Genomic DNA, 27,330 nt, shown 5'->3' with positions numbered 1-27,330 from the left:
ATGGTGGGTATGGGTTTTTGGGTGGTAATGCAATTTTAGGTTTTAGGGTGGGCATGGGTTTTGGGGTGGTAAGGGTATTTTTAGATTTTAGGGTGGGTATAGGTTGTGGGGTGGTAAGGGCATTTTTAGGTTATAGGGTGGGTATTGTTTTTTTGGGCAGTAAGGGCATTTTTAGGTTTCAGGGTGGGTATGGGTTTTGAGGTGGTAAGGACATTTTTAGGTTTTGGGGTGAGGATGGGTTTTGGGGTGGTAAGGGCATTTTTAGGTTTTAGGGTGGTTATGGATTTTGGGGTGGTAATGGCATTTTTAGGTTTTAGGGCGGGTATGGGTTTTGGGGTGGTAAGAGCATTTTAGGTATTAGGGTGGGTATGGGTTTTGGGGTGGTAAGGGCATTTTTTGCTTTTAGGGTGGTTTTGGGATTTGGGGTGGTAAGGCGTGTATAGGTTTTAGAGTGGCTATGGGTTTTGGGGTGGTAAGGTAATTTTTAGAGTTTAGGGTAAGTCGTTTTTTTGGTGGAAAGGTGTATTTGTGTGTGTATATATATATATATATATATGTGTGTATGTATGTACACATTTATATATATGTGTGTGTACACACATATATATGTACACATTTATATATAGAAATATATATTACATATTTATATATAATGTATATATATACATACACACACACACACACACATATATATATATATATATATATATATATATATATATATATATATATCAAGACAAACAACTGGCAACAATTGTAGTGCTGCACTCCAGGAGAGTTAATATATATATTTTTTTATTCCCATCATGTATATCACCAACCAACACCACCGACGCGTTTCGACCTCATGGTCTTGCTCACAGTGTATAAGTATTTTTTAAATATTTTTTCAATCTGATATCAAGACAGCTTACGATTTGATGTAAAATCTTGAAGACCATGAGATCTCGGAAACTCAAGTACTAGAAGAACTAGAAATTAGCACAGGAGGACATTGTCGTACAGACTTTAAGCCAAAATCAAAATTTTGTCCGGCACTATCACCAGGCAATAGAATGGATACGTTTCACGATCTGGTGGTAGAAGAGCTAGATAAAGTGGAAAAAATTAAAAACACCAAAAGGGAAAATATCACCTTGCAAGAACGCAAAGCACTCAAGGAACTTATGGAAAATCAAAATTTGGAAATAAAACCAGCAATCAAGGGGGCAACATAGTGATTATGGAAAAACAACAATATATGGAGGAAGCATATTGACAGTTGAATGTGAGAAATCACTACTTAAAATTGGACAAGAACCCCTTAAATTAGCTCACTATGGAGTTGAATCAATATTTAGACACATGGCATAAGGAGGGCTTGCTAAATGATGGAGAAAGAGCGTTTTTGAGAAATGAAAGTCCTACTATACCCACAATATACTTTCTCCCAAAGATACATAAAAGCTTGGAAAAACCACCAGGACGTCCAATAATCTCCAGCTGTGGTTCATTATATGAAAATATCTCAACATATGTGGATTATTTCTTAGCCCCGATGGTACTCAGCTTGAGCTCTTACATTAAATATACAGGTGATTTCTTGAGGTTATTAGCGGGTATTGGATGGACTGAGGGATATAAGCTAATTACCATTGATGTGGTATCCCTGTATACATCTATCAGTCATGAAATAGTACTCATAGTGATATGCTAATTTTTACAACAACATGAGATCAATAAGTTGAAACATTCACAAATGTTATTGGAAATGATTGATCTATGGCTGAGGAATAATATCTTTTTGTTCAATCACCAAATGTATGTCCAGATCTGCGGGACAGCGATGGGTATTTCCTTCTCACCTAGCTACGCAAATCTCACCATGAGTTGGTGGGAGAAACATGTAGCATGGGGAGAGGATAATGAAGACCTTGCAGAAAAAGCAATAATTTGGTTGAGGTATATAGATGATCTCCTCATCCATTGGAATGGAACAGAGAGGGAATTTGTGCAATACTTTGAAAAGTTGAACCAAAATTAGATGGGTCTCCAATTTACATATAATATGAGTACTAACTGTGTCCAATTTTTGGATGTACAGGTATATATCGAGAATAATCAAATTGAGACAACTCTGTTTCGGAAGGCAACATCAACAAATAGTATATTTCATGGAGATAGTTTCCATCCAACATCGCTTAAGAAAAGCGTAGCATATGGTGAATTCATCAGGATCAAACAAAACTGTTCCACTGAACAGGAAATGGAACAGAAGTTTATTGAAACCAGACAGAGATTTATCAAGAGAAGATACAAATATAAAGACATAAGATCTGGAGAACAGAAAGGAAGATCTCTGACGAGAGAGGAGATATTAAATAAACCAATGACCACGACAACGAAGAAGGAATCCAACATAAGATTGGTAATGACATATAGTAAGGAGAATCATTTAATTTTGAACATCCTTAATAGATACTGGGATGTGATAAACAAAAAAAGACCCTGATGTTGGAAAAATGGTTGGAGACAGACCAATGATAATGTACAAAAAGGCACCGTCCCTACAATACGTACTGGTAAATAGTCATTTTCAGATGAAGAAACAGTCAAATTGGTTAACAGCTCAAACAACTGGCTTTATATGTTGTGGGAAGTGTAAAGGAAGTGTAAACTGTGTCGCATAGGGACAAATACGAAAGCATATTTTGATTATCGAGGTATCTAGTTGACAATCAATAAAAGGATCACCTGCAATACCAACTATGTGGTCTATTTAATAGAGTGTGTCTGTGGACTACGTTATGTGGGGAGTACGATCTGCCCCCTCAAGAAGCGGATTCAAGAACATATTAGAGCTGTGCAAAATAAGGATTTGACTTATGCTATGGCAAAACATTTGATGACACATGATGGAGCAAGCTGGACAGATATAACATTTTTGGGAATTGCAAGTATTGTTTGTAATGAGAAGGGAGGGGACTGAGAGATGAAACTGAGACACTTGGAATCACGGTTCATAATACAGCTCAAAACCAAGACCCAGAGGGGTCTTAATGGGGATGAGGAACTTCATTATCATTTATAATTGGAGATATACAAACTTGCATATTATTGTATAATTTGTGGACTTACAATGGAGTAGATAAGAATAGGAATGGGTAACATCTGAAACACTTCTAAATACATGTGATTGACAGCATAGTCAAGTGAATCTAAAATATGAGTAACAATTATAGATAGTGTGAGAATTTATATCAGTGATGAATAGTTGTGGTCTGATCTATGAACCTCTCATAACAGGATGATTGTTAAAAAATGAATACTGGGCGACAATATGGGACCTCTTTCTCTGCCCTTATTTATATATTATATTTTGTATTTTTTTATAAGAAAGTTTTTCACAAGTTTGTGCACAGCTGTGTTTTATATTTTATTTTCTGGAATAGTTTGATATGTGATATCCTTCCATTTGGACAATATGGTTTTAAAGTTCACTACATTTCCCATAATGCACGAGGTTGGATAATAGGGTATAGACTATAAATAAGAGACATTGAAAAAATACTTGTACACTGTGAGCAAGACCGTGAGGTCGAAACAAGTCGGTGGTGTTGGTTGGTGATATATATGACTGGAATAAAAAAAATATATATTAACTCTCCTGGAGTGCAGCGCTACAATTGTTGCCAGTTGTTTGTTTTGATATAATCTAGAGGAAAGGTCCATTCCTCACGTCTGCACCAGCATGAAATGCGCGCCACAATGAGGACCACTTTGTTGTATTATATATATATATATATATATATATATGTATATATATATATATATATATATATACTGTATATATATATATATATATATATATATATATATATATGTATATGTATATACACAGTATGTTATACTTACCTCTAAGTTTTTCCATGTATATGCCTTTACCAACTATGTCTTTACTACGAAATTTCGTGGTAAAGACATGCTTGGTAAAAGCATATGTGTGGTAAAAACATTTTGTGGTAAGTGCATGCACTGTAATGACCATGCATTGTACTTACCGCGTTGTAAAGGCATTCGTTGTTCCATTATACATCCCCCCGGAAATCGGCGCCTCTGAGGCCAAGCCCATTTGAACAGGAAATAAGTAACTCCAGACTGGTTTCGACCTAACTGAGCTTTTTCAGTGAGGTGCAACTTGATTCCTGTGGCACCCTGAGCATGGGACCAAGGTCAGTGCATGCCCTCTGCATTTAGGGCGTCACCCTGACGAAAACAAAATGATGATGAGTGGGATGTATTGGACTCAAATGTGGCCTGAGTGATTGCCAGCATTCCTTCCTGCACTTACTTGTTTGTCACATGGTTAAAGATGGAAAGTGCATCCAAAAGCAATACTTTTTTGAATGATATGATCAATTTAATGTAAATTTTCTTGGTCACCTATAAATGTTCTCTATAGAGAGTAACTGCTGTAGTCCACAGTACATAAACTCAACCTCCCTGTGACAGTTGTCAGGGCATCAGTGACCGCTTTCCACATTGATTGCACATCTGGGCAGGTCCAGAACATGTTCGACATGTCAACGTCCTGGGAATTGCATCTGGGACAGTTGGATGAACTGCCAAATATTCTATGCAAGTTATGCTCTGTGTAAGATGTTGTGCTGTATGTATTGAAATTTGGCACAGCGTGAAACGTTACGCTGGTATATAAGGATTTGGCTCCATTCTTTCTATGTGCAGTCATGACTAATGTGACGCTCCCAGTGTTGCCTAATGGATTGTCCGTATGCCATGAAGTGTTTGAGCCATTGCATGTGTGAACCATATGATTAGGCGCCGGCCACTACGCGTTCTGTGGATTACATGGACCAAGAGATGCATTTCAGGTTCTGTGTCCACAATCTGCCAGTTTTGCTGCAGTTCGGCTAGTAGAGTCCGGTAGGCTAAGAAATGGTACAATGGCAGATTATGGTTGACGCTAAGCTCCTCAAAAGGCATGAGGTCAGTGTTTTGGAACAGTGCACCCAGAGTGTCCACTCCCTCCATCTCCAAAAGCTTTATCCCCTCCCTACTGAGAAGTTCCCTGAAGGGGCATATAGAGATAATATGTATCTCTTGTGAGTACAGTGTCTGCGTTGGGGTGAGCCAGAGGCTTCTAGTGTAGCAGTTATTCTCAATGTTCAGGCGCTGGTTGGATTGCGGGGGGAGTTTCCCTAATGGCAGCAACAGCTCATGTATCATGCAGTGTGCAAGATCAGGCGTGGGAAGGCCCAATTCTGTCAGGTGTCGGCCTGCTAGTCACCGAGACAGCCATTGTAGCTGTGCCACTAAGTAATAATGCTCCAAATTAGGAGCTCCTAATCCTCCTTTGTAAACTGGTAGTTGAAGCTTCCGTAAGGCCACACGCCGTCGTCTCCTGTTCCAAATAAAGGTCCATAACATACCATGTAGGGTGCGCAAAGTGGAGTTTGGTATTTGAAGAGGTATATTATGGAAATATTAAAGGAGCCAGGTTAGCATAACCATTTTAGACAACAAGTCCCAGCCCTGTACTTTAAGTGTGAGTGTGCTTCAGAATGTCAGTTGCCGTCTCAGGGAGGCGATAGCTCAGGTGAGGTTGCCATCTATCAGGTCCCGGGGATCATGATATATTCTGATTCAAAGGTAGTGAAATGTACGTGGTTCCCATTTCACAATGTGGGGGCCCACCATTAGATGGTGTGGTGGGCAGGCTGGATATATGGGGAACAGACATATCTTTTTCCCAATTTACACCCAACCCAGAGGCCTCCAGAAACTCAGCTAGGGTCATCTCTATATTGTCTAGCCATTGCCTGATGTCATGGATGTATATAAGGACATTGTCTGCATAAAGGGAGATGACGTGCAATTAATCCGCCAATTGGATACCCCAGGCCTCACATCTTGCAGCAAGCACTAGGCTAGTAGTTCCATTGCCAGCACAAATAGGAGCAGTGACAGTGGGCATCCCTGTCACATTCCCTGACTTATCTCTAACAGGGCTGCAATGAGGTGGCCTATGTTAACTTGGGCTGTAGAGGCTGTGTAGAGTAAATGAATGAGGAGCAGCATGCGCATCGGTAGTCCAAATCTTGAAAGCACTGCAAACCTATAGACCCACTCCACAGTGTTGAATGCTTGCTCTAGGTCTATCACTAAACAAGCAGCATACGGCAAGTGAGCGGGTCATGCTCCAGCACTCGATGGAGCCTTCGGACGTTAAGCGTAGTGGAGCGACCAGGGAAAAAGCCGTTTTGACCAGCATGCAACAGCTGGGTCATATGCTCTGGAAGGCAGCCAGCGATGGTCCTACTGAATATTTCATAGTCAGTGCCTAGCATGGACAAGGAGCGGTATGATGCCTCCTCTAGTGGGTCCTTATCCAGTTTCCGTAACCAAACTATGAGTAACGGGCAGAGTGTAGGGGGTAGTCTCCTCTTTATCAGGGCCGCCTGATACAGCTCCAGCAGTTTAGCTACCAGAACATCATCATAAGCTTTATAGAACTCAACTGGAAGTCCATCGAGGCCAGGAGTTTTACTTGTGGCTGACCCTCTGACGGATGCCCTAAGCCCCTCCTCTATGAAGGATAAATGCAGGTCTTCTCATGCCAGCTGGTCCACAGTTGGTAACACCATTTCTCCTAAGAAGGACAGTATGGCAGTAGTCCGATCAGTAGCAGTTGGGTCGTAGAGTGCCATATAGTACGAAGTGAATGTGGCATGGATATCTGATTGAGTTGTGACCATGCAGGTTGGGGATTGATGTATCATAGTGGCCGGCGCAGTTGGTTGCACACTATGGAGCAGCCAGGCCACTAGGTGACCAGACTTGTCGCCCTCAGCATGCATCTTAGCCTGATAGGCTCAGAAATGAAAGCATCGCAGCTGGGCTTTTAGTTGAGAGTAACGTTCCCTGGCTATCGCAAGTGCGTGGTGACCCGAATGGGCTGTGCAGGATTCCGTTTCTAGCATGCTAATTGACTGCTCAAGGGTTATTAATTCGCTATGCACATTCACCTGCACCCCCACCAATACATTTATGCAGTGGGCCTGGAGTGTCTCCAATTGTTTGGGCCTGGAAGTCGCTGTGCCTCAATTCTCCGTCATGTATTGAGTCAGTACTTCCCGAGTTGATTCACGGAATGCTCTGTTTTCTAGTAGCACTGGTTGAATTCACCAAGTAGGTTCAGGCGGATGAGGAGCTCCCTAGTTCAGGTGTAGTTGCAATGGGTTATGGTTGGAGAAGATCAGGCCAAGGTATTCTCCAGATTACACCCTCACATGTATGGCTGGGTGACAAGGTATATGATCCAGAACGATTGGAGTAGTCCTTAACATTCAGTTATAATGCTTGCCAGCTGTCCAGGAGTGACCAATGGGCAAGCCATTGCGTGAGGTTCGCCACAGTCACTATTACAGGGGAAGTCGGCAGTGAGGGGTGTGAAAGGTCGAGGTTGGGATCGATCATGCTGCTGCAATCCTCACCAATGAGCCACAGAATACGTTCCCACTTTGTGAGGATCACCGAGAGGCAGGCTACGAAGGTTTGCTGGGCTACATTTGGTGCATACACGCTGCCCAACAGGAGTGGATGGCCATCCAGCTGGCCTCGGGTATATTTCTGTGGCAATGCACTTGAAGGGGACAGCGGGATGCACCTAGACTAAAACCCCTTGAGCAAACCCAGAGTATGTAGTGCAATAACAGAGCCCGTGCCATCTCTTTTGTAGCTGAGTATCTTCAGCCCCGCAAAATGTCCCGTGAAGAAATGCGATATGAGTATTGCCCCAGTGTATGTATTGCTGGGCTAGATGTTGCTCACATGCTGTCCCCATTTCCCATACATTTCGGGTAAGTACTTTAGTCATGGCACTTCAGAGGTGGGATACGCTCAACCGGTGCTGACAATAAATGTGGAGTATGACCTGCAAAGAAAAGCAAAATTAACTTATTCTCAACTTCCCTCCCAGGGTATGCACAGAAACAGTGAATACCCAACCAGTAAACAGATAGACCCATTGAATGTGAATACTATTAGTGGGGTCTCGTGTAGGACTCTAACTAACAATAAATGATTGTCCAGTGGGGGGGACTGTGACCAATAACGTGAGCCTGTATTCAGTCTGTCAATATGGTATGTAGGGTTCCAAAGCTCACTGCATAGGCATGCTCCTCGAGGCTTGACTGACCCTTTCATACTTTGTAGAAATAAGTTGGAAGTGTGGACCAATGTTAGCGGGTGAATAAGTGGCCCCCAGGGAGGGCAGCTGTAGTAGAGGAAAGTATGTATGGGCCAAAAAAAAACAACCAAAGTTGTATGTGTCAACATCATTACATGGACTTTTTGCCAGTAAATCTGCTGTTTGTGGGGTGACCTGCAGCAGGATCATTGAAGAGTGACTATTGAATGAGGCAATTGAACCAGAGTCCGACTGGGAATTCTCTGTGAGGTGCCGTGATGGGGGGGAGCGCCACTCAGACTCAGATGCTAGATGTGATACGGCTGACAACGTGCGTTGTTGCTGGTCTCGCGTCTGTACCAGGGATGGAGCCCCCTCTGCTCGTGGGACCGTATCATCCCAGCTTTGCTGACATCCTCTACGGTGCCTCTTCTCAACACTAGATCTCTGTACGGAAATAGGAGGAGTGGATGATTCATATCAGCGCTGCTCTACCCAGTCCCAGGCATTAGTGGGCTCCCTGAAAAAGTGACTGGTCTGAACCAGTACTTTGAGCTTTGCTGGAAACAGCAGAGAGTAGGTGAGTCCAACTTGACACAGGAGCTTCTTGACCCCCAAGAAGGAGGCCCTCTGATGCTGCCTCCATATTGTGAAATCAGGGAAGTGTAATACACGTGTTGTCGAATTAAATGGGGGCTGAATTGTGGGCAGCTCTCAGGATAGTTTCTTTATCCCTGAATTGCAGGAGGCGGATCACCATTAGTCTGGAATGAGAGCCCAACAGCTGTCTGCAGGCAGGCCCCACCCTGGTGCAAGGGCTCACCAGGTGAGGTCCCATGTCCTGGCTCCTCACGTAGGGACCCACAATGTGGCAGTCCAACGCAGCTCTTCAATTCAGCAAAACAAAGGGGGTCCCCAGACCTTAAGGATGCATGCACTCCCCTGATCCAACTATGGGGGCTACTCAATGCCAGAATATAATCTGATGGCCGCGAATCATGGGTCAGGGCTCAGAACTGCCCTAATTTGCATCCGCCATCTTGCCGCAGCCGGCCACGCCCCCCATGTAGAATTGCTGCCTTTACAATAAATTTTTTTTTTAGCTTTCGCATCAAGAATTTTTCAGTTCTATTAAGGACACGGAGGCGAGGATTATGCTTCTCTTTCCATGCTTTAATTTTTTAGCAGCCAATAGAAAGACAAAAACAAAGACATCACTTCCTGTGACAGACCACATGACCACCATACAGTCCAGGCCTACATAAGCCCCCCTCAGTCAAACACACCTCCTCTTTCTTTGCGTGAGTCCAAATAACAGTAAAAGTCTCAAGAACAAATCCCCAATGGAGGAAAAAGCGAACCAAGCAGGAGCTTCAACGGAACCACTGAATCCAACTAGCGAAGGGGTCAACGGGCCGAGTCTGAGGAGGAAAATCCAGATAACCAGAACAACATTCACTCAGAAGAACAGGAGTCACTTGTATTCATTGCCTAAGAATAAACAAGAAAAATCGAGCCATAAACACTGAACCAAAACCCTTGATATTTCAACATCATTAAAAAAAAGGGGAGTAAGAAAAGGAACATATCATGAAAGTCAAGACATATCAATAACATGTGTAATTTTATACAAAACACTTTTCTGAGGGAGGGATAATCCTTGCCTCCGTGTCCTTAATAGAATTGAAAATGTCTTGACGCGAAAGCTAGAAGAAAAAAAATTCTATGTCAGGACCGGAGGCTCCGATTATGCTATTTTAAAGCTGGTCTAGAACAATCTTTCCAACATCTAAAATGGGTTATAGTAAAAAGCCTTAAAGGTAGACTCAGATGACCAGTCAGCTGGTCTCAAAATGTCCTAGAGGCGAGAACCCAAACAAAAAGCTTTAGATGCCATGGCGCGTCGCGCAGGGTGACCCCAAACTGAGTGGTATCAAATGCCCGCCTCACTCATAAGCCACCGCATCCATCTAGCCAAAGTGGCCGAAAATACTGGACAGAAAGGCTTCACTAAGAAAATTAACAATTGACCACCCTTGTCAGGGTGAAATTCGGCTGTACTCACCTCATAATCTTTCAAACATTGTACAACACACTGCTTAGAATTATCCGGGAAACTAGGATAAAACATGGATCTAGTATTACACTTGGTACGGCGAGAAATAGTAAAGGATACTTCTTCAGTAGAAAAAACTCTACCCAAGAGATCTAATGCCTTTACACCAGAAACCCGTTTACAAGATACCAAACACAGAAGCATAGTAAGTTTAGCAGATAACTGCTTTCTGGAAAGGTACCTATTAGCCAGCCAGGGATCTAAAAAACATAGGACAATATTTACATCCCAAAGGGTAGAATAACGCGGTTGAGGAGGGTTCGAAAACCAAATTCCCTGAAGATGTTTACACACAATCAGAAGTTCGCCAACAGGTTTACCCTCAGTGGGAACATGATCTGCTGAGATGGCCGACCTGTAATTATTAGCAGATCCTTAGCCCATACCTGAAGCTGCCAAATGAGACAAGAAATTTATAATCATGCACCAATCCACTGAGAAAGGATCAGCATCAAGACCACCAATGTTTCAAAGTGGAAGCGTAACGCTTGTGGGTGTTAGGTGCACAGAATTTTAAGATGAAATCCTGAGATTTGCGCGAAAGTCCTGGGAGAGACCATCGTTCCCAGAAATTCTCCAGGGCACAAGGGTAAGGGAATGCGATTGCACTAGAGGAGGAGGAAGGCCCATCGGGTCTAGTAAAAAGTTTCAAAGATGCAGAAGAATGACTGACGGAGAGCAAGACATCTCTAGAATTACAGGAAACCAGGCTTGAGCCCTCCAGAGGAGGAGTCAGAAGCACCAGCTCCACCCTCTGACGGCGCACTTGACTCATAACTCTGGGAATCATTATGAAGGGAGGAAAAGCATATCCCAGGAACTGGGACCAGTCCTGCAGGAATGCAGCGGTTGCCTTGGCTTCTGGATCCGGGCGCCAACTGAAAAACCGATCCAACTGCCAGTTGAGGCAACATGCATAGAGGTCTATCGAGAAAAGGGCCCACAGGCATTGGAGAGAGTGAAACATTCTCAGATGAAGTCTCCAATTGCTGAAGTCGTGAAGATAACGGGATTGCCAATTGGCTACCATATTGCTCTGACCCAGGAGATACTCTGCTGTCACCGAAATCCGATGTTGAAGGCAAAAATGCCAACATTCCTTGGCAATCTCCAAAAAGAGGCAAGATCTCGTCCCGCCCAGCCTGTTGACATAACGGACTGCCAAAATGTTGTTCATCCGGAAAGAATGCCACAATTCGACCCCTCAGGAGAGAGACTGCGAATTACAAAAGAACCCGCCAAGAGTTCCAAGCAATTGATATTGAGAGCTAGCTCTGCCCGTGACCGATGACCCCCTGTGATCACTGAGCCGCAACGGGCTCCCCAGCCCCAGTGGCTGGCATTTGATTTGATCACGCTCTCCCATTCCAAGCATCCATATGATTGAGCAACCACTGGATCTTGGTCCTGACCTCGGATGAGAGGGGAACCAGGGCAGAATAACTGAGACCCTTTTGGAGATGAGAGATTTTCAGACGCTGAAGGGCTCGGTAATGGAGAGGCCCCGGAAATATCGCCTGAATGGACGATGAGAGAACGTCCACCATTTGCACTAGGCATCTCAAAGATACCACCTGTTTGGACAACAGCGCCCGTAACTCCTTCTTTATGTTGCAGACCTTGGAGGAAGGAAGGATCAATTGGGCTAGGACACAGCCCACATGAAAGCCCAGAAACTCCAATCTCTTGGAAGGAACCAGGATGGACTTCTGACTGTTGATGATGAAACCCAAGTCCTGAAGGAGAGATATCGCCCATTCCAGATGGGTCAATACAAGAAGAGGGCACTGAGACATGATGATAAGGTCATGAGAGATATGATCAGACGTACACCTTTGGCGCAAAGGTGTTCTGCAATAGGGCACATCACCTTCGTGAAGCCCCAAGGCGCCGAGGACAGGCTGAGAGGAAGGACCTTGTATTCGAAACAACAGCCCTGCCATAGAAAGTGAAGAAATCGCCAGTGAGGAGGAAAAATAGGAAAGGTCAGATAAGCATCCTTTAAATCTATGCGGAACATCCAATCGTTTTCTCTTCAGATATATCTCTTAGCAATTAACTGGCTGCGAAGCAGCAAAGAAAGAGGAGGCTTGTTGGAGTTGGGCTTATGTAGGGCTGGACTCTATGGTGGCCATGTGGTATGTCACAGGAAGTGATGTCTTTATTTTTGTCTTTTAAGAGAAGCATAATTGGAGCCTCCGGTCCTGACATAGATTTGGATGAGTGAGAGAGAGGAATGCAAATGTCATTTTAGGAATTCAGTTTACTCGTGCACTTTTATTATTCATAAGGTATCTGCCTTTTTTCTATTAGTAAACGTGGTAGAAATAAATCTCTTCCTGATTTCAAAGTGCTGAACAAGGCATTAGCTGTTAGATGCCCAGGTGATTTCGGGGTTGTGTATAAGTCAATGCCCACAATGCTCACAATGATCAACTAGAACAATTTATTGCATGGAATTATTCTAGTCTCCAATAAAATGTGAAGATGATAAAGTTATAAAGACAAGAAAACTAAAAGTATGATAAACTATATTATTGCCCGCAACGAGCTGGTGACAACATTGTAATTCAAGAGCAAACACATTTGAAAGAATTAAGACAAAAGGAATGTACATTATCAACATGCAAACAGTTATGTTTGGTAAAGAAAATGTCATCTTGTTAAAGTTAATGCACTCTGCAGTGTGTAACTAGGTTTGTCTGCTTTATTCGATCCCATTGGAATAGCACACTTGACAATAATAATTTGTACAAGGACGACCAGGAATGGGTACATTGAACAACCCGAAAGCCCTAAATGTTACAAATGCACACATTGAATTGCAGTACTACACTTATGATCATACCAAAGAGAACAAAGTGGGCATGAAGGGCGTGCTGTACTGTTGTATACAGCTGTGCATTCCAGAGAGTGGAAGGATTGATTGGAGATTGAAGTGGAGCATCGTAACCTTTCCAGGGAGAGGCCAAAGTGTCAATGGGCATGAACATTCCACTACATCCTAATCTTCAAATGTCATTTTGTACAAAGAGAAAATGCATGCAGTGTTAACATAAAGTCTGACATTCAGCAGCAGCAATTAAGCACCAATCTGTCCCTCATACTGTCCGGTTTCTCCAGATTATATCTATTCATCCAATACCTTTTTGACTATGTGTGCCTCTCTATGTGGTTTCTGCCCATATGTGGGCTGTGTGGGACTATATGTGAACCCCTTCACTGCCAGGCCTGTTCCCTTTAGGTGCGAGCCTTTTTTTTGGCTATTTAGGCCAGTTCGCGCTTAGGCCCTCATAACTTTTTTGCCCACATAAGCTACCCATGCCATATTTGTGTCCTTTTTTCCCCCAACATCCTAGGGAATTTAGAGGTACCCAGAGTTTGTGAGTTCCCCTGGAGGAGACCAAGAAATCATCCCAAATATAGCTACAATTTCATTATTTTTTTTAAATGCAAAAAAAGGGCTGCAGAAGAAAGCTTGTGTTTTTTTCCCTGAAAATCACATCAATAAAGGGCTTGTGGTGCTAAAATAACCATTGTCCCCGCTTTCAGGAACAGGCAGACTTTAATCAGAAAAACACATTTTTCAACACAATTTTGGCATTTTACTGGGACATAGCCCATTTTTACTATTTTTTGTGCTTTAGCCTCCCTCCAGTTAGTGACAGAAATGGGTGTGAAACCAATGCTGGATCCCAGACAGCTAAACATTTGTGAAAAGTAGATACAATTCTGAATTCAGCAAGGGGTCATTTGTGTAGATCCTTCAAGGTTTTCCTGCAGAAAGTAACAGCTAAAATGAAAAAATAATGAAATTGAGGTGAGAAAAAGAGCAATTTCTGTCCATGTTTTCTTCTATAAATGTTTCAGGCTATGGCAGATTTTTGAAAGCAAAGTACCATTACATTTGCTGGGCTCTTCTGGTTGTGGGGATATGTAGGGCTTGTAGGTTCATCAAGAACCCTAGGCACCCAGAGCCAAAAAAAGAGCTGCACCTTGCAATGGGTTTTCCTTGTATACCGGGTATACAGCAATTCATTTGCTGAAATATAAAGAGTGGAAAATAGGTATCAAGGAAATCTTTGTATTTCCAAAATGGGCACAAGATAAGGTGTTGAGAAGCAGTGGTCATTTGCACACCTCTGAATTCTGGGATCCCCATACTAGCATCTGAATTAGAGGGCATTTCTCAAATAGACGTCTGTTTTACACACTGTCTTATATTTGGAAGGAAAAGATAGAGAGAAAGACAAGGGGCAATAACACTTCTTCTTCTATTCTGTGTTACCCCACGTCTCCTGATACAAATGGTGCCTCACTTGTGTGGGTAGGTCTAATGCCTTCGACAGGAAACGCAGCATGGACACATCACATTTTTACATTGAAATCTGACATGTTTTGTGGAAAGTGCCTAGCTGTGGATTTTGGCCTCTAGATCAGCCGGCAACGAGGGAAACCTACCACATCTGTGCATTTTTTAAAACTAGACACCTAGGGGAATTTAGAATGGGGTGACTTGTGGGCTCTCACCAGGTTCTGTTACCCAGAATCCTTTGCAAACCTCAAAATGTGGCAAAAAACACTTTTTCCTCACATTTCGGTGATAGAAAGTTCTGGAATCTGAAAGGAGCCACACATTTCCTTCCACCCAGCATTCCCCCAAGTCTCCCGATAAAAATTATACCTCACTTGTGTGGGTAGGCCTAGTGCCCACGACAGGAAATGCTCCAAAACACAACATGGACACATCACATTTTCCCAAACAAAACTGACCTGTTTTTTGCAAAGTGCCTAGCTGTGGATTTTGGCCTCAAGCTCAGCCGGCACCTAGGGAAACCTAGCAAACCTATACATTTTTAAAAACTAGACACCTAGGTAAATTCAGAATGGGGTGACTTGTGGGGCTCTCACCAGGTTCTGCTACCCAGAATCCTTTGCAAACCTAAAAATTTGGCAAAATAAAATATTTTTTCCTCACATTTCAGTTATAGAAAGTTCTGGAATTTGAGAGGAGCCACAAATGTCCTTCCACCCAGCATTACCTCAAGTCTCCCGATAACAATAGTACCTCACTTGTGTTGGGAGGCCTAGTGCCTGTGACAGGAAACGCCCCAAAACGCAACATGGGCACATCAAATTTTTACATTGACAACTAACGTATTTTTTGCAAATTGCCTAGCTGTGGATTTTGGTCTCTAGCTTAGCCGGCACCTAAAAACACCTACCAGACCTGTGCATTTTTAAAAACTAAACACCTAGGGGAACCCAGGATGGGGTAACTTGTGATGCTCTCACCAGTTTCTGTTACACAGAATCCTTTGCAAACCTCAAAATCTGGCAAAAACAGACAGTTTCCTCACATTTTGGTGATAGAAAATGCTGGAATCTGAGAGAAGCCACACAAATCCTTCCACCCAGCATTTCCTTAAGTCTCTAGATAAAATTCATACCTCACTTGTGTGGGTAGGCCTAGTGCCCGCAACAGAAAATGCCCCAAAACACAACATGGACACATCACATTTTCCCAAAGAAAACTGTCCTGTTTTTTGCAAAGTGCCTAGTTGTGGATTTTGGCCTCCAGCTCATCCGGCCAAAATGCTTTGAAAACCTACCAAATCTGGACATTTCTGAAAACTAGACACCTAGGGGAACCCAGGATTGGGTAACTTGTGGTGCTCTCGCCAGGTTCTGTTACCCAGAACCCTTAGCAAACCTCAAAATTTAGCAAAAAAACACACTTTTTCCTCACATTTCGGTGCTGCAAAATTCTGGAATCTCAGGGGAGCCACAAACTTCCTTCTACCCAGCATTCCCCTACATCTCCCGATACAAATGGTACCTCACTTGAGTGTGCAGGCCTAGTGCCCGCAACAGGAAATACTCCAAAACACGATGTGGACACATCAAAATGATCAAATACAACACTACCTGTTTTTGCGGAGGGCACCTGCATTTTTGATCCTGGGGTCAGCAGCCATCTAGGGAAACCTACCAAACCCAGACATTTCTGAAAATTAGACACCAGAGGGAGTCTAGGGAGGTGTGACTTACGTGGATCACCCAGTATTTTCTTACACAGAATACTCAGCAAACCTAAAAAAAAAATCACATTTTCCCCACATTTCTGTGTGGGATCACCGCACCAGGCACAAATATCCTACCACCCAATGTACCCCTCGGTCTCCTGATATAAATGATACCTCACTTCTGTAGGTGGGCCAAGTGCCTGTAAAAGGGAAGAGCCAAAAACATGTCAAAATTGAGGGGCACCAAAGCAGGTCCAAAAGGGCAGTTTGAAAAAAAATGTTTTTTAGGCTGACAAGTCGGGCAGAATTTTTATTAGTATAGATGCAAAAATGCTGGGTGGTAGGAATTTTGTAGATTCCTGCAGATTCCAGAAGGTTCCATCACAAAAATGTGGGGAAAATGTGTGATTTCAAGCAAAGTTGGAGGTTTGCAGGGCATTGTGGGTAAGAAAATGGTGCGGGTGCATGTGAAGCACACCACCCTGGACTCACCCAGATGCTTAGTTTTCAGATGTGTCTAGGTCTCATAGATTTTTCTACACAGCAGCGTCCCAAAGTCCAAAAAGTGCAGCCCTCACCATTCCAAGTGGGACGATTTTGAGAGTTAGACAAGCTCTCATGGCCCAAATGTAGAACCAAAACCCAAAATAATCAAATGTCCTCTTGCTTGCCATTGGGATAAGATATTTTAGTGTGCGGAGGGAGAGCTGAAAGACTGTTACCCGGTTCAGTTTTGGGTGGGGGCATAACAATGCCTATACTGAGCCACCACCCCACTATTTTTTTTTTTTTTTAATTCCCTGGCATCGAGTAGGCTTTCTGCCCCCTTCTGGAGTGGATCTGGGGTTAATTGTCCCATCTGCCCACCGGTGGGCAGAACAACTTTGTCTCCATTTATTTGAGGTGGAAGTCTGGCCATTTTCCCACCCTCTTTTAAAAAAAAAAAATCTTCCCTGGTGTCTGGTGGGCTTTCTGCCCCCCTTAGGAGCAGATGGGCCTTACAAAAATAGGCTGATCTGCCCCCAAGGGGGGCAAATTGGCTAACAGTTATGTGCCCCCATGTGGAGTGACCCTTGTCCAAGATGCTGCCCCCCCCAAACAAAACACACACACACCAATCCCTGGTGCCTAAGTGGTTTCTGCCCCCCATTGGGGCAGACAAGCCTAATAGAAATAGGATGATCAAAAATAAATTTGGCCCCCAGGGAAGCGACCCTTGCCTAAGGGGTCGCTCCCCCTCTGTAAAAAATAATTTTGAAAAATCCCTGGTGCCCGGTGGTTTCTGCCCAATCTGCCTAATTAAAATAGGCCGATCTGCCCCAAGGGGGGCAGAAACGGCCTAAAATAAATTTGCCCCCAGGGGAGCGACCCTTGCCTAAGGGGTCGCTCCCCATCTGTAAAAAATTATTTTAAAAAATCCCTGGTGCCTAATGGTTTCTGACCCCCTTGGGGGCATATCTGCCTAATTAAAATAGGGGGCCGAAATGGCCTAAAATAAAGATGCCCGAGGGGTTAGACCCTTGCCTAAGAGGTCGCTCTCCATGCGTGAAATTGACGCAAAATAAAATCCCGGGTGTCTAGTGGTTTTTGCCCCCCTTGGGGGCAGATTGGCCTAAGAAAAATAGGTTAATCTGTCCCCAAGGTGGGAAGAAATGGCCTAAAATAAAATTGACATCCAGGGGAGCGAGCCTTGCCCAAGGGGTCGCTTCCCTTCATTGTTTATAAAAAATAAAAAAAACTCCCTGGTGTCTAGTGGGGACTTCAGCAGCCTGATTGCTTTAAGATCGAGCTGTAGAAATTCTCAGAAAGACATGAAAAGAAAGGAAAAGCCTTTCCTTTCCTTTCATGTCTCTCTGCCCGCCCCCATCCCCCCGTCAGAAGAGAAATGCATAATGCAAGCATTTCTCTTCTGATTGCATGGGGTGACCTCTGATGAGGTCAGCGCTGGATTGCGTGCTGAGGTCATTAGAATTCACTAGGGGGGAGCAGCGGGGGGGTCAGGGGTGGAAGGGAAAGCGATTCCCCTTCCATCCCTGCCCAGTGGAGGGGGTGGGAGGCCCACGGGGGAGCACTAGCACTTTTCCTGTGGGCCGGGTGCAGGACGGGGTGGTCTCGTCCTCAGCACATGTCAACTGTGGCCGAGGGCGAGACCAGCCCATCCGGGGCACCCGAGGGGTTAATATGTGTGTAAATTATTTATCTATATGTGTCTTATCTGTGAGCCTGTGTGTTTTGTTCTGTGCACATGGGTCTATGTATATGTATTTGAGTACATGGGGTGCTGCGTGTCTGCTGGGTAGCATGCATGAATGCATGATGGTATTGTAGTCTCTATGCATTGGTGGCTGCACGTCTAGTGGGTAGCGTGCATGAACACATGCACGTATGGTAGTCTGTGTGCACTGGTGACTGCATGCCATGCGGGTAGTGTAGCATGCATGAACACATGCTGGCATGGTGGTCTGTGTGCATTGGTGACTGCATGCCTGGCGGGTAGCATGCAGGAACACATGCACGTATGGTGGTCTGTGTGCATTGGTAACTGCATGCCTGCTGGGTAGTGTGCAGGAAAGTATGTAGGTATGGTAGCCTGTGTGCATTGGTGACTGCATGCCTGGCGGGTAGCATGCAGGAGCACTTGCACGTATGGTGGTCTGTGTGCATTGGTAACTGCATGCCTGGTGGGTAGTCTGCAGGAAAGTATGCAGGTATGGTAGTCTGTGTGTATTGGTGGCTGCATACCTGGCGAGTAGCGTGCATGAACGCATGCAAGTATGGTGGTCTTTGTGCATTGGTGACTGCATGCCTGGCGGGTAGCTAGCATGAATGTATGCAGGTATGGTGGTCTGTGTGCAATGGTGACTGCATGCCTGGTGGGTAGCATGCATGAGTGTATGCAGCTTTAGTGGTCTGTGTGCATAAGTGACTGCATGCCTGGTGAGTTTTGGAAAAAGAAGTCTCAGCCGCTGAACTCAAAAGGATCTGCATGATTAAAACACACACCTACTACACCAGTGCGAATTGTTGATAGATTATTTCACTGCCATGTTTGATTACCCCAAGGTTCCTCTAGTCCTCGTCCCATTCATCACTTTGTGGCGATAAGTATCTCTACGACAGAAAAAAAGAACATGAGGAATGCTGGGATATCCCCTCCCCACCCTTCCCTCTGGTAGTACATAACCTTTACTTACCCAGCATTCCGTCTGTTCTTTTTTCTGTCTTCCGACAGTTCGAGGACATGAGGATGTTGTCCCTGCTGGGCCTGTACGACTGTTGTTACGGTACCCTACCTTTCAGTCTCCTGGGCTTGCTGGTGTAGCTCTGCTGTTGGCCTCGCTGTCGCCGCAGGCGGACCCTTGTTTCTCACGATGTACCGAGGCGATCTGGTTTGCACGTCTCCTGGCCAGCTGGGCTGCTGGGAGCCGTACGGAGGAAGTTGGTAGCCTGAGGCTTGCCTGACTTCCTCCTTAAGACACAGTTGTTGCCGACCATGCGCGGGAGGTGCACTTTTCCACTCGGCTGCTGAGACTTCTTCATTCATCGGAGTTAAGTCCTGGCGGTACACAAGGGGTGAGTACCGCTTGGCAGCCTGTGTTTTTTTTGTTGTGGCGCCAATTTTCCTGTGGCCTCATTGCGACATTGTGGACCCTCGCACTGAGATGTGTGGGTTTTGTTGCAGGTGTGTCTGTCAACTTTGCCTTTTTTAAGGGCCGTGCTGCAGTTGTGGTGGTGGTTGCAAGCTGGTTTCAGGTGCCCGGTGACCCACATTCATTTCAATTCACATGGTGGTCGTGGTCACAGGCCCTCAACCCTAGCTACGAGGGCTCGGTTCCAGGTGTGTATGTAAATGTTTCCTGCCTTTTCGGTGGCCCGGCCTTTGGCAGATTTAACCGTGGGTAGTGGTCACAGTCACAGACCCTCACACTAAGGGAGAGTGTTCTGTTCCAGGTGTGTGTCTGGACGTGCCTTCCCTTTAATTTCTCTGCATTACTCATGTCGTGGTGTTGACGGTCACAGGCCTTCACACTGGGAGGCAAGGGTTTTGTTCCAAGTGTGTCTATGACTGTGCCACACGTTTCCTTCTTGTCATTGTGGCTGAAGGGTTTGTGACGTGACAGTCACGGTCGCAGACCTGAACCCTAGGAGGAGCAGGTTATGTTCTGGGGGTGACTGTAGTGGTTCCCTCCTTTCCTTTCTCTTCCACTCCAAGTGGTTGTTATAATGTCAGTTTTGCCGTCACACTGACTTTCTACTACGGCTACATAATGACTTGGGGTGCTGTCCTCTGAGCCGGACGAACCAGTTTCGAGTCTCAGCGTTGGCTCCTGGTCCTGAGTTTCTGGGAATTAACTTGGTCTACCTCTGCCTACACTTCAGCACCCTGTAACCCTCATGGCTTCTGTGACGTTGTGCCCTATGATCGATTGGGGGGGTGTCAGGATGTCATTTTACTGGTCTTTTTGTTGTAACCCATAGCTGGGGAGTCACGTTCTCGTCCCTCGCACTGAGTGGTGGGGGTTCTGTTTAACGTGTGTCTGTGGACGTTTCCCTTTTCTTCTTCACAGGCCGCTGTCTTGCACTCTCCGACCTGTGCAACGCTGCAGTTTTTCTTCATTCTCCTTTTTTTGTTTAACTATTGTTGTTGCAGTGTTCCTGCGGCGTGTGACCCGCCTTGGTCTGGTCCGTTCTTGGGCTTTCACAGTGTGGGGTGGGAGTTCTATTCTGCCCATGTCTGCTCTTTACCTATTGTTTTCCTCACATGGGGCTTCTGAGGTTGCCTGTGGCGTGCTGGACATGGCCACTGTCCCTCACACAGTGCAGTTTGCGTTCTTTTCCTGGTGGATCCGCAGTCCTTTTTCTCTGTGACATGTTGGGTGCATGTTGGGTTGAGAGCGTTCTGTTCCAGTTCAGTCTCCATTTGTTCCCCTCCTTTATGACTGGTACACTGTCCTGGTACTCTTCAGGTCCATTAGTGTTTTTTTCTGGGGCCTTCAGCTGTGCCACCCGGGCGGCACCTAGTGTTGTCTGCTCTCAGCAGTTTTCGAGGGTTAGGCCTGGTTTCTGCGGAAATGGGTCACCTCCTGTGTCTGTCTTATGCTGTTGGTTTCCCATTGCTTCTTTGGGCCTGTGGCCTCATGGATGATGTCCCAGTCTCTTTGGGTTGAGGGTTTTACCCCAGTTGTGTCCCTGGACATTCTTCTTCTTGGATGCATTGTTCCGTCCCTTTCCTTTGCCTGTGGGTGTGGCATGCTTCCGCTTGGGGTTTTCTGTTTCTGGTCTGCTCTGTTGTGACTGGTCTGGTGGGGTGTACTTCTGGGTTTCCAGATGGGGGTGATGGACCATTGTAATGGGTGTCACTCCTCCCTCTCTGCTTCCCAGGCGGCGCTTGGTGCATGCTTTGGTTGAGTGTTCTATTCCCAGAGGTAGGGTGCTGACGCCCGAGTACCAGCCCCTGGTGCAGGGTTCCTGCTTTTCCATTCAGGCGCGTTCAGGTTGGGGGGGGAGGGGTCGTTCAGGATTGTTCCACAGCTTGGTTGATGTCTCTTTCAGGCATATCCTGTAACCTCCCTCCGTGTCAGGGGTGCATCCAGTGCCATGCCCGTCCTGCTGCGTGGCTCTTCAATGTGGGGCTGGTTTGCAGGGTGCGTGCTTTTCGGTTTTCCAGTCTCTGTTTTCTCTCCTCCTGTTGGTGCCTTTTCTGGATCTGCCTTTTGTAGAGGTCGCATTGTCCCCGCTCGGGGTTGGTGCCTCCTTTTCGGGGTCTGGCTCTGAGGATTTTTGGCCAGGGTCCTGTTCCCAATGTTGTTTTTTTTGGCTCTGGATATGCTTCATTCTAGCCCCTTGTGGGTTCTTCTGCTGTCTCAGTGGGTTTTTTGTTTTAGGGCATTGTAGCTGTCTGTTCCTGGTGTCCCTGGCGACATTGAGGGTCTTGTTGTGGCTGTTCTGGCTTTGCTGTGGCAGGGGTTCCCTTGCTTCAGGCCCCGCCCTTGATTCTCGCTAGGGTTGCCTGTTTTTTGCCTTCGGAATCCACCTTTGGGCTTTATCCTTTCGAGCCTGTTGTTTCTTTGGGACGCCTTTGGTGATGATCATGCTTTCAGCCTGTTTTTTCTCTCTATGGTGGATTACCCTCTGGCTCCCAACTGGGTGCTAGTGGGTTTTTTGCCATTCAGGGGGTGTTCACTCCTGGTCCTTCTTTCCTCTTGTTTTCCTCTGTTCGATGGGGTGAAGGTGTTGTCTCTCTCTTGGTGGTGGAGTTGCCGGGAGTTGGTAGAGGGGTGCCCTTTACTGGATGTTCCTTGTTCCGGGCACTGTTTTTTGCTCAGTGGCCGTTCTCTGGCTGATGTGCGGGTAGTGTGGTGTTCCTTACTTGCTTCCTGTCTTCAGGGTTTCCTTCCCCTCTTTGTGCCTGCTGTCCATTGGTGGGTTTGTGGGGATTGGGGGCCCTGTTGGTCACCTGGCCCTGGTGTTTGTTGCACTTCTTCCTCTGGTGGCATTGTTGCCCAGTTTCTGCCTCACTTCCGGACCGTGCTGCAGGTGGCACTGGATGTTTCCTTGATGGGTCCAGCGGTCATATTCTCCCATTCCTATGGGGTTGGCTGTGGAGAGGCTTGGTTGCTTCCCTTTCCTGTCCATTTCCTTTCCACTCTGGTCCTAATGTGGCTCTCTGTTTTGGTCATTGTATGGCAGGGTATATGAGGTTGGAGCTTCCCCGTTTTCTGGATGTAGCCGTGCAATGCTTTGGTAACCACCTGTTTTGTTTTTCTTCACATCAACACAGGGGAGTTGTTGTGGGTCCTGGTGGGGTCCTGTGGAGCTTTTTCCATTGGTTTGCTCTCTGTCTGGGTAGCGCTTTTTGTTTGGTGTTGACATTGGCCACTTAGCCTGCACAGTGGGCTGCAAGTCCGGCTTTCCTGTCTCTTTGGGGAGCTTTCTCAGCTGGGTGGTTTCTCTGGAGTTTTGTCAGTTTCCTCCGGTGTACTGGCCTGTTTTCTTCTTCCCCCTTTTCGGATACTTGCAGTTGATTCGATGGGCCTTTGGTTTCTGCTCCTGTGTGTCTCTGGAGGAGGCAGTTGTTCCGCTTTTCTCCTTTTCAGTGGTTTTGTTTGTTGGCCCTCCCTTACTTTGGGCGTAAAGGGGACCTGAGTGCTCACAGGGCCGAGCTGTCTTTCTGGTCTTTTTCAGACTATGGGTTTGTGTTTTCGCTGTTCCTTCCTTTATTTCTGTGGTTCCTTCCTGGTTTCATTGCTTGTGAGGCGTTTTTCCCTGCCTTGGGGTTTTGGGGCCTGGATATCTCTGGGTCGGGCTTTTCTTTCCAGGCTTGCCCTCGGTCTTTGCGCTACACAGGTGGTTGCAGTCTCCTGGGTTTAGTCTTTGTATGTTCCCATTCTTGTGCTCTGCCACGCTGCTGGCTGGGCATCCCCTGCTCCTTTGGTCTGGCACTGTCGCTTCCTTCTTGGTTCATGCTCTGCCTTTGCCTGGGGTTGCAGGGTGGGGTCTGTTCTTTTTTTTCTTCATCCTTGTTTTGGGTTACTGGTGGCTTGTCTAGTATCCCTTCTTGTGGTCTTGGGTTTATTATGTCCAGTTTTCCGAAGGCCGGTTTTGCATACTTGGGTATTCTCCACATAGTGATGAATGGGACAAGGACTAGAGGGACCTGGGGGTAATATTCTATTACTTACCAGTAATCTTCATTACTCCTGGTCCTGTTTTCCTCCTCCCATTCATCACGCACCTCCCACCCTCCCGTACCGCCGGACTTTTGTTGGGGGCTTGGTAGTGCAGGCGGAATGCTGGGTAAGTACAGGTTATGTACTACCAGAGGGAGGGGGTGGGCAGGGGATATCCCAGCATTCCTCATGTTCTTTTTCTGTCATGGAGATAGTTACCTCCACGTAGTGATGAATGGGATGAGGACAACAGGACCAGGCGTAATAAAAATTACCAGTAAGTAATAAAACAGAGGTTCCCAACCTGTTGTCCGGGGACCTCTGGGGGTCCGCAAAGCCTCCTCAGGGGGTCCACAACTGGTTAGAAAATTAAATATATACAGAATAATAAAGTGTATGTATACATATACATATATATATATATATAGTGGCTAAATCTACAATTTTCAAATGTACAATTGAAAATGTTAAAACATACTTTAAAAGTCAAGGAATTTGAAATTGGAGGCTAAAAGTTTAATTAGTTTTTATTTATATTTTTTTGAAAGTTAAAATGTGTTATTTTGTGTATGTGTTTGATAAATGCTTGTTTCTATATCTTTTGTGTATTGTTTTGTGTTTCAAATCAACAATGTCTCAGTGACTCAGTTGGGGGTACTCAGATACCAATTATGATTCAGGGGGGGTCCCTGGGCCCCCTTAATGATAAAGTGGTGGAACACAGTAGTCAAAAGGTTGAGAACCACTGTAATAGAACATTACTGCGGCCTGATTATGAGTGGGCTTGGAAAGGGTGAGGTATGTAGCAGAGTCAGTGAAATTACATAATTATGTGCCCACGGCGTGTTTCATGTAATTCTAGACATTATTCGTTGTCTTCTGCATAATCTGTAGATTTCAACAATGAAAAATATGTTCTAGCTCAAACGGATTGTGTTACTAAAATGGTTTCCAATGGGTACAGTACACAAAACACTTTCCAAAAGTTAAATCGTCACCTTTCAACTTTCTGTTGTCTTAATCAGGCATTAAAAGGGAGGGAATTTTGCCCAACAGGTGTTAATATCCTAGCATGAAAACGGAGGAGGTGTAGTGGGCTATTTATCTATAGCCTGATTCCAAAACATTTTAATTTAGCTCAAACGCGATGTAAAGGTTGATTCCTTATTTACCATGAAAATATTTTGTTTGACTGTCCCTTCAAATTCAAGTTTACCCCAAAAAATTTCTAAGCATCAAGCGCTGAGCTCTAAGGGGGTTATTACAACTTTGGAGGAGGAGTTAATCCGTCCCAAATGTGACGGATATACCACCAGCCGTATTACGAGTTCCATAGGATATAATGGACTCGTAATACGGCTGGTGGTATATCCGTCACTTTACCGTCACTTTTGGGACGGATTAACACCTCCTCCAAAGCTGTAATAACCCCCTAAGTCTAAAGTTACCAGATGACTCCATGTTAAGAATGCCACCAGTCCCAGCCCAGGTCTTCAATGTTTTGAGATGGGTTAACCAACAGTACAACTCCCAGAATGCATTACATTGTTAAAGGAAAGTACAGGACTGGAAAACGGTGTCCCTGATGCAATGGAGTCATCTGGTAACCTCACCAAGCCCCCTGTGGGTTGCACAACAGGAAAGGGCTCTTCTGAAAAGACAATTCTCCCCTAATACCCTGGGGTCTTTCCATCCTTGGATTGCTTTAAAAAGGGCCTTCTGAAGACACCATTCGTACCAGGGAGGATGCTGAAACCTAGCTCCATCTGAGCAGCACACGCCAGAGGTGTCCATACCAAGTACACAAGTCGATTCACATACCCATCTCCTGGTAGGGCCATATACCAGATATGTCCTTCCCAGGAGACGACCCAGCCCGAGGTACCCAGGTAGGTCTTCGCCACGACTTACCTTACAAGGAACCCCACAAGAGACGATTCTGCTTCGGGCGCTGACGCAGCATTCCCAGAAGCCTGCCTGCCGTGCTCGCAGAAAGACCTGTTTTAGGCGATGAGCAGTTCTCGGTTCTCTTACACAGTTTCGCTGTTATCAATGATGATTTGCTTAACAGGATGTGACAGTAGTTGGAGCCACTGCAGAAAAGTGCCAGATTGTCGGTTGGATAAAGCACAGACCGTGCAAACAGAAGGGCGGGCGATAACAAAATTTCCTTTTGATCACCAGCCTCACGAGTTCATCATACTTTTCAAAATAGTATAATCTACATTTACCACTGTGGCACAACATTAAGTTAAGAAATCGGGAGCAGAAAAAGCTGACATAAAGCAAAAGAAAACCACTTCCTTTTTGGTGTACCTTGTAGTAGCTTCCTTTTGTAGCTTATGTTAGGTCTCGCTTACAGACAGCTTTAGTCAAACGATTTAATGTGTACACTATCAGTACTTACAGTGGGCTTTGAGTCTGTGCATTTCTCTTCCTTGTTTTCCTTTCTTGTCAATCTCATGTACATGCATTTTATTCGATGGCTTGAATGCCTTTCATGTCATTCCACGGAGCATAGCTTCTTTTCCAGTCCTTTTGATTGGATGTTTTGTATTTTTCCACTGCTTCCATCGAGGGACCAATTTTTCTTTTGTTTTCAGCTCTCCATGGAAGTACATGTATTTCCTGCTCTAGCTTTTGTTTTCTGTTTCCTGCCTCTCAACCCAACAACTAACACTTTCTGTGTTGCTTCCCCTTCCCAAAGCATATCTGTTGCTTGCCACACTTTTCCCTGACCCAGTTTGCTTCTTTTTTAAACAAGCATTGGCAAAACCAATAGCTCTTACCTATGCAAGAGCGATTGGCTTTGCCAAATGTGTTTTAGCCATGTTGTACACCAGCGTGGCTGCTGTTAAACATGGCTAAATGTTAGTGGTGTAGAGGAGAGTGGCATGAAGTGGCATAGAGTCGAATGGTAAAGAGTGGAGTAGAGTGTTGTAGGGTGGAGTAGCAGAGTGTGTCATGTATTGAAATGGCATTGAGTGGACTTGCATAGAGTGGCATACACTGAAGTGGTATAGAAGGAGTGGACTGGTGTAGAGTACATTGGCATAGAGTGTTGCTGAGTATGGTGGCGTGGAGTGGCGCTGATTGGAGTGGCGCAGAGTGTAATAGAGTGGTGTAGAGCGCAGTGGTGTAGAGTGCAGTGGGGTAGAGTGGGTGAGAGTGGTGCAGAGTGAAGTGGCATAGAGTTGAGTGATGCAGAGTTCAGTGATACAGAGTAGAGTTGAGTGGCATAGAGTGCAGTGGCATAGAGTGCAGAGTAGAGTTGAGTGGCACAGAGTGCACTGGCATAGAGTGGTGCAGAGTATAGTAGCACAGAATGGT

At 45.3% G+C, this 27,330-nt stretch overlaps 1 protein-coding gene across 2 annotated transcripts in view; it reads right to left on the bottom strand.

Annotated features, from left to right (window-relative positions):
* The window catches only part of ADGRG5 (adhesion G protein-coupled receptor G5), a 542,058-nt gene extending 515,908 nt beyond the window's left edge, over nt 1-26,150 (bottom strand). The window contains exon 1 of one of the 2 annotated variants that reach the window (XM_069217338.1): nt 25,912-26,150. The gene's annotated coding sequence lies outside the window, so the exon portion shown is untranslated. The remainder of the gene's footprint in view (nt 1-25,911) is intronic. The other variant, XM_069217337.1, reaches the window with a different exon arrangement.
* Between the last annotated feature and the right edge of the window lie 1,180 nt (nt 26,151-27,330).

This window comes from Pleurodeles waltl, chromosome 12 (assembly GCF_031143425.1).
Source record: "Pleurodeles waltl isolate 20211129_DDA chromosome 12, aPleWal1.hap1.20221129, whole genome shotgun sequence".
NCBI lineage: Eukaryota > Metazoa > Chordata > Amphibia > Caudata > Salamandridae > Pleurodeles > Pleurodeles waltl.
The sequence above is the reverse complement of the archived record's forward strand: the minus strand, read 5'-3'. Positions and strand labels throughout refer to the sequence as shown.